Here is a 7,804-nt window from a genome sequence, read left to right as displayed (position 1 = left end):
AAGGCATGCGCTACCATGCCCAGCTATTTTTATTTTCTGGGTACAAGTGTACTGCCTGCATGTGTGTAAGTGCACCCATGCTGTGCAGTGCTGCGGAGGTCAGAAGACAGTGTTGGATTCCCTGGAACTGGAGTTACAGACCAGACGGTTGTCAGTGCCACCATGTGGGTGCTGAAATTCAAACCCAGGTCCTCTGCAAGAACAGCCAGTGCACTTAACCACTGAGCCATCATCTCTAGCCCCACCACCAGGCTTCTTAATCTATGCTCACACTGCACTGGGTCTGCTTAGTGACGAAGCCTCAAAGCTGACTGTCACTCCTGTCCGCCATGCAGGGTGTTTGCTTGGAGACAAGTGTGGGATGGGGATTAGATGGCCAAGCCATGAAGGGCACAATTCTCAGGGTCCCCGAGAACAGATGTGCAGTTATATGGCATAGGGACCTACCAGTTTTCTGACCTACCAGTTTTATAACTGAGATCCACAGAGGACTTCCCCACTGACACTGACTATACTGTCAACAGTCCACCAAGACCCAGAGCCAGAGCCCCACAAACACACAAAGCACTTGTGTGGGCTGGAGAGATAGCTCAGCAGTTAAAAGCACTGACTGCTCTTGCAGAGGACCCAGGTTCAATTCTCAGCACCTGAAAGGCAGCTAACAACCATCCGTAACTGCACTCCAGTTTGACACCCTCTTCTGGTCTCTGTGTGGGCATTGCATGACACGGTACACCTACCTACATGCAAGCGAGGCACTCATACACATGTGGTAATCGGGTTTTCACACATCATTTATCCTTTCCTCAGCTCAGTTAACAAGGAAGTGCCCAAGCTCCCTTTATGAGCAATTACTGTTCTAGGAACATATGGCTACAAAACCTTCTACATCAGAACACGGTGATAAACGCCTTTCTGAAGATGATTTAAATTCATCCCCATGTGGGGAAAAGAAAATACAATTCATGTCACAGAGAAAGAATTCATCTGCCTAATTTAAACAGTTCTGAAAAATCATGGCCTGGGCTGGCAAGATGGCCCAGAAGGTTAAGCCTGATGACTTGAGCTCAGTCTCTGGAACCCACAAGGTGGAAAGAGAAAACCAATTCCTGCACATTGTTCTCTGACCTCCACATATGAAGAAGTGCATGTCCCACCCCACACAAAATAAACAAATGTAAAGAAAGTGTTTTAGGGGCTGGAGAGGTGGCTCAGCAATTAAGAACATTGGTTGTTCTTGCAGAAGACCCGGGTTTGAATCCCAGCACCCACATGGCAACTAACAACTGTCCGTAACTCCAGTTCCAGGGGATCTGAAAGCCTCTTCTGTCCTCCGCGGGCACTGCAGGACACGGGTGCACTTACCTACACACAGGCAATACACGCATTGAAAAATTTAAAAAAAAGGGCCAGCACTTACCTACACACAGGCAATACATGCATACACATAAAATAAAAATAAATTGAAAAATTTTAAAAAAAGGGCCGGGCACTCAGGAGGCAGAGGCAGGCGGATCTCTGTAAGTTCAAGGTCAGCCTGGTCTACATAGTGAGTTCCAGGACAGCTGGGGCTACAGGGAGACTCTGTCTCAAAAAGACCAAAAAATAAATAAATAAAAAATAAAAATACCACAAGGGACTGGAACAATAGCTCAGTGGTTAAAAATATTTACCGTTCCCAACACCCACACCAGGCAGCTCACTACCCCTGTAACTCCAGTTCCCAGGGTGAGATGCCTTCTTCTGGCCTCTGCAGGTACTGCACACATGTAGTATTCACAGAGGTACATATACTTTAAAATCTAAGAAGTACCATAAGGGGCTGAGAGATGACTCAGCAGTTAAGAGCCTTTCCTGATCTTGCAGGAAACCTGAGTGTAGTTCCCAGCACCAACATGGCAGCTAACAATGGTCCCAAACTCCATTCCCAGGAATCCAACACCCTCTTCTCACCTCCACGGGCACTGCACGCACATGGTGCATTTACAGACATGCAGGCAAAACACTTATACACATAAAATAAAAATAAGTTTTATTTTTAAAAATATTTTGTTATTTTTAAAATTTATGTGTATAAGTGGTCACAAGAGGGTGTCGGATCCCCTAGAACTGGAGTTATGGACAGTTGTTAGCTGCCATATGGGTGCTGGGAACCGAACCATGCTCTCTGCAGAGCAGCCAGTGCTCTTGATGGCTGAGCCATCTCTCCAGGCCCAATTCTTTCTTCTTCTTTACGTAAAACACCTGCAAGGGTAACCACAGGCAACACATGCAAGGATGAACTCCCCAGGGGTGCACACCCAGAGCAAAAGCTAACTTTGCTAGATGTTTCCATATGGCCAAACTGTTCTGAATCCCACCTGTACTGGACGGGTCTGCCTCCTTCCTCATGGCCTTGAAACAAAAGGAGGCACCCAACTTTTGAATTTATGTCGGTTCAACAGATGGGAAATTGTATCTCATGATACTTCTTTTTTTTTTTTTCTTGTCTTTTTGAGACAGAGTCTCCTTATAGCCCCAGCTGTCCTGGAACTCACTATGTAGACCAGGCTGGCCTTGAACTCACAAAGATCTGCTTGCCTCTGCCTCCTGAGTGCTGAAATTAAAGGCGTGTGCCACCACGCCCAGCTATGATACTTATTTTTAAAAACTATTTATTTGGGAGCTGCCTTGTCCTCCCTAAGGCTAGGATCATAGGTGTGCACCACTATATCTGGTTTATTCTTGTGTTTATTTTATTTGGGGGCGGGGGCTTTTTGAGACAGGGTCTCCCTGTAGCTCTGGATGGTCTGGAACTCACTGTGTAGAACAGGCAAGCCTTGAACTCACAGAGATTCACCTGCCTCCCGAGTGCTGGGATTAAAGGCACACACTGCCATGCCCACCCAGCTGTGTTTATTTATTTTAATACAGGTTCTTACCCTGGTCTTGAACTTGAGATCTTCCTGGCCAGCCTCTAGACTACTGGGATTATTATATGAACTTACACCAGGCTCTTATCTGATTTTTTTTGTTACAAAAATAAACTTAAATTTTGGTATAGTTTTAGATTTACAGAAAAACTGCAATGAAAGGCCCCAATTTTTTTTATAGCCTCCATCTGATTTCCTGCACCGTCAGCATCTTACAAACCATGGTGTAAAGCTAGAAATAAACACTGGTCTATTGCTGTTAACTAGACTCCAAGCTTTATTTAGAGTCTCCCAGTTTTTCCACCAATGTTCTTTTCCTGTTCCAGGATCCAATCCAGGATCCCAAGCTGTGTTTAGTGTCAGGGGTGGTTTTTATTTCACAGACTTAGCTGGGGGCTTCCTGTTGCTGATGAAGGAGGGAACTCCTGGGGAACACTTCTGTCTCTCACAGCTGGAGGGATGTGAGCTCCTATTAATCCCTTCCACCTCTCTGGATGGAGCTACTATTTTAATCTGAGAAAGCATAAGCGAGGGGTAAGAACACAGACCTTAAAAATTACTCACGCATTCCCCTCCCCCACTGCTGATGCTTCTCGTGTGAACCCCTAGAGAGAGCCTGGGGCAGCCTGCCCTTAGCAGTTCTTAGTCCGACTCAATAGTCAGTCATTGATTGAGTCCCTCCTGTGTGTGCAAAGCCCTCTGGTAGAAGCTAAGGGGGAAACCGTTTTAAAAGGAGCTGGCATGCATTCAAAGAGACAGCCAGACCCATGTCGGGTGAGAGGCAGGCAGCAGCATTTATTAACAAAGACAAGGAGACAAGTTCCACCTGGGACCTAAGAGGGCTTCTGGGGCAGATGATTTTTGAACCCAGCCTTGAAAGAAGGGTATGATTTTCATGGTAAAGGCCAAGGGGAACAGTGTTCTTGGTGGAAGGAAAGGCTCAGATGTATGAAAAGAGGGGTCAGGGGGCTGGAGAGACGGTTCAGCGGTTAAGAGCACTGGCTGCTCTTGCAGAGGACCTGGGTTCAATTACCAGCACCCACATGGCGGCTAACAACCGTCGATAACTCTAGCTCCAGAGGATCCAATGCTCTGCCTGTTCTGGGCATTGTACAACACGGGTGCATTTTCACACATGCAGGCAAAGCATTCATACACATAAAATAATAAATATTTTTTTAAAAAAGAAAGAAAACAGGAGGCAGGTACAGAGAATGGGCAGCCCAGGATTTCTGCAGCCAAATATAGCGTATCTATAGTATGCATAGTATAATGGAGAAAAAAGGGCCCCCAGTTTCACCCAACACTGCGGCGGGAGAGAGACCACCCTCCAGCTGGCAGTAAAAAGCATCCTGATTCCCACATAGAGAAGTAAAATCAGCTGGCGCTGTGGCAGCGGGATAATACATGGGGGTGGGGTGGGCATCGTTCATAAGCACCCAGCCAGGGGTGGGGGAGGGGTGCCACAGGACTAGAGAGGGGAGAGGCAGGCAGGAGAGATGGGATAGTGAGTGTTTTGTGAATACAAGGATGGGGCTGAGTGCAGGAGGGCAGCTGAGGCCACAAGCCCGAGGGACAGACAGGAGCCAGCAGGGGCCATGTCTGTTAAAGAGGCTGGTTGAACCAAGGGAGTATGAAGCCAAAGGGTCCCAATCCAGAAGTCAGGCTGGGGACTGGTGGCCAGGTCTGGATATGGCATTGCCTGTGGCAATGTGTCCCAGGGAAAAATGGGGAAGATACCAACCTGCCTGGCTGGCTTCATGTTCCAAATGCCCCTTCCACCTAAGGACCTATGGTAAAGATCCTTGTCCACAGGGGTCAAAGCATTTCCTGAACTCATGGAGACCACTGCTTGTGCTTGGAGTGGAGTTTAGTTGGTAGAGTGTGCACTGCATAAACCAGGTATGGTGGAGCATGACTGTAATTCCCGGATTCAGGAGGTGGAGGCGGGAGGACCAGAAGTGCAAAGTCATCCTCAACTACACCATGAGTCCACCATCGTCCCCAGCTCTTAACCTCCCCAGAGCCCCACCACTCAGTAAGGTCCAAATTCAAGTCCTGTCACAATCTGTCATTCTCCAGCCTCATCCACCCTGGCCTACGCTTCCCAGCCTCCACTTACCTGACGTGGCCCGTTGTCTTCCTCCTCAGTGCCCAGGTCTGTGCTTCACCCACTGGACAGCAAGCCTTGGGGAATCACATCCCACTCCTTCCCTCCAGGAGTTCAACTAGCAAATGGTAGTAAATGAACAGTAAATGCTTGCTACTCAGCACTTCCAGATGCAAAAGGTGAGTTTTTCTTCTTTTAAGATTTAGTGTGGGGCTGGAGAGATGGCTCAGAGGTTAAGAACACTGGTTGTTCTTGCAGAAGACCCAGGTTTGAATCCCAGCACCCACATGGCAGCTAATAACTGTCCATAATTCCAGTCCCAGGGGATCCAACAGCCTCTTCTGACCTCCACGGGCATTGCATGACATGGGTGCACTTACCTACATTGAGGCAATACACAAATACATATAAAATAAAAAATTTTTTTAAATTAAAAAAAAAGATTTAGCGCATGCTGGGCATGGTGGTGCACGCCTTTAATTCCAGCACTTGGGAGGCAGAGGCAGGTGGATCTCTGGGTTCAAAGCCAGCCTAGTCCACATAGTGAGTTCCAAGCCAGCCCCACTACAGGGAGAGCCTGTCTCAAAAATACCAAAAAAAAAAAAAAAGATTTAGTGCATGATGGGGTGTTTTATGTGTGGGTTTAAACAGATCTGGAGAGATGGCTCAGCGGTTAAGAGCACTGGCTGCTCTTGCAGAGGACCCAGGTTCCATTCCCAGCACCCACATGGCAGCTAACAACCCGCTATAACTCTAGTTCCAGGGGAATCCAGTACCCTCATCTGACCTCTGCAGGCATTGCATGGCACGAGTGCACTTACATACATGCAGTCAATATACTCCTACACACAAAATATATTAAAAAAGAAAGCAGGCTGAGCACAGGCCAGGGGAGCAAGTCAGTAAGCTGCGTTCCTCCATGGTCAGTGCTTCAGCTCCTGCCTCCGGGTTCCTGCCGAGTTCCTTCCTTGATTGCCTTCCATGATGAACTGTGATTGGTGTGTATAAGCCAAACAAACCTTTTCCTCCCCAACTTGCTTTTGGTCAGTGTTTTCATCTCAGCAGCAGAAAGTATCTGGGGCACGGAGTCTTGCAGTGTGGCCCGGGCTGGCCTCCAACACCCATATGCCTGCCCCAGCCTCCTGGGTGCTAGATTACAGGTGTGAGCCGCCTGGGGGCTCTTCATCATCTCCATGCTGATGGTTTAGAATCCTTCTTCACCTGGGGACCGTTTCCTCCACACCCTTCAATTTATACATTGATTTGTTCCTTCCCCCCATGCAGCCCATGATCAAAGCTGGTTTGTGCGGGTCACTGCTGAGGATCTGCGGGGTGCTCTCCTCGCTGGGGGCTCCCAGGGTCTTGCCCACCCCTGGTGCGGTGTAGGGTGTGTCCCCCGGAGCTTTGCTGCTCCCCAGCTGTAGTGCTTGGGACTCCAGCCTGCGACCCAGAAGTCCTGGGGACCGCGGGTGGGCGGGGCCGGGGGGCCTGGAGGGACAGTCATTGGGCAAAGGCAAAGGGCGGGACCTGAGTTCCTGAGACCCTCCTGTTCCCGGGACCTCCTGTGCTTGGAGCGACTGCCCCAAGGACCCAGAGCAATGGGTGAAAATGCCCCCCGGGGCCCGTCAGACCCGAGTGGGATGGGGGAGGCCCTGTACGAACTTCCATGTGGCTACCCCCTTACTCCTGTGCAGGGGACACTCACCGTGCCCCTCTTCTGGGTGTCCCAGCTTTCTGTCCTGGGGTTCAGCAGAGCCAGACCGGAGGGAGGGTGCGGGCTCCAGACGCTGCCATGGATGGTCGCCTAGCGTCCTGATAGCCCCTAGATTACGGGAGTGTGTGCATGCCTATTTGGGGTGGTGTAGAGCCTGCAGCTTGAAGGTCAGCTCTGGTCCACATATGACCTGAGTAGACCTCCTCCCCTCTCCCTGCTGGGGTCGCGGAGTCCTCCTAGTCTGAGCCCTAAATCCTCTCTCCATGCTTCCCAGAGTGAGCCTCCTCCATGTTCACCACCTCCCTAGGCTCCGTGTGGTGAAAGGCTGGGTGTGGGAGCTGTGTGACTGCTGGGTGCCGGCTCAAGCTCAGGAGCCTTAGAACACGTTGGCTGACCCTCCAGTTTGGATTTCCAAGAGTTGTTTTCGAGGGTCCAAAATATTTAATGCCAAGACCAGTTTTAAGTTACCCACTATTCTGAGACATGTCATAAAATCTCTGGCCATCTTGCTCCATACCTCTGTGATCTCTCACTGGTCTGTTTGTATGAAGCTTTAGATGGCCTGGAGCCATCTGTAGACCAGCCTGCCCTGACCTTGCCGCGATTCTCCTGCCTCTGCCTCCTCAGTGCTAGAATTCCATATCCGGTTCTCACCTGACAGACCACCTCAGACATTTTCATCATAGTATATTTGTTTTGTTGGTTTGTGGTCTCATGTATCCCAGGCTGGCCTTCAACTTGCTATGTAGCCAAGGCTGATGTTGCATTTCTGATCCTCCTGTCTGTACCTCCTGAGTTATGGGATGACAGGTGTGCACTATAACCAGCTGTGCTGAATGCTTTACTGTCAACTTGACACACCTGGGTTGAGGGAGCCTCAATTGGGGAATTGCCTCCATTGGACTGGCCTATGGCGATGTCTGTGGGGCATTTTCTTGATTGTTGAGTGATGTGGGAGGGCCCAGTACACTGTGGGTGGTGCCACCCCTGGGCAGGTGGGCCTGTGTTGGATAAGAAAGCAAGCTGAGCAGGGGCCAGGGGAACAAGCCAGTAAGCAGCATTATTCCA

This window comes from Nannospalax galili, unplaced genomic scaffold (assembly GCF_000622305.1).
Source record: "Nannospalax galili isolate Female #2095 unplaced genomic scaffold, S.galili_v1.0 scaffold180, whole genome shotgun sequence".
Lineage (NCBI taxonomy): Eukaryota > Metazoa > Chordata > Mammalia > Rodentia > Spalacidae > Nannospalax > Nannospalax galili.
Note: the sequence above shows the minus strand (reverse complement) of the source record.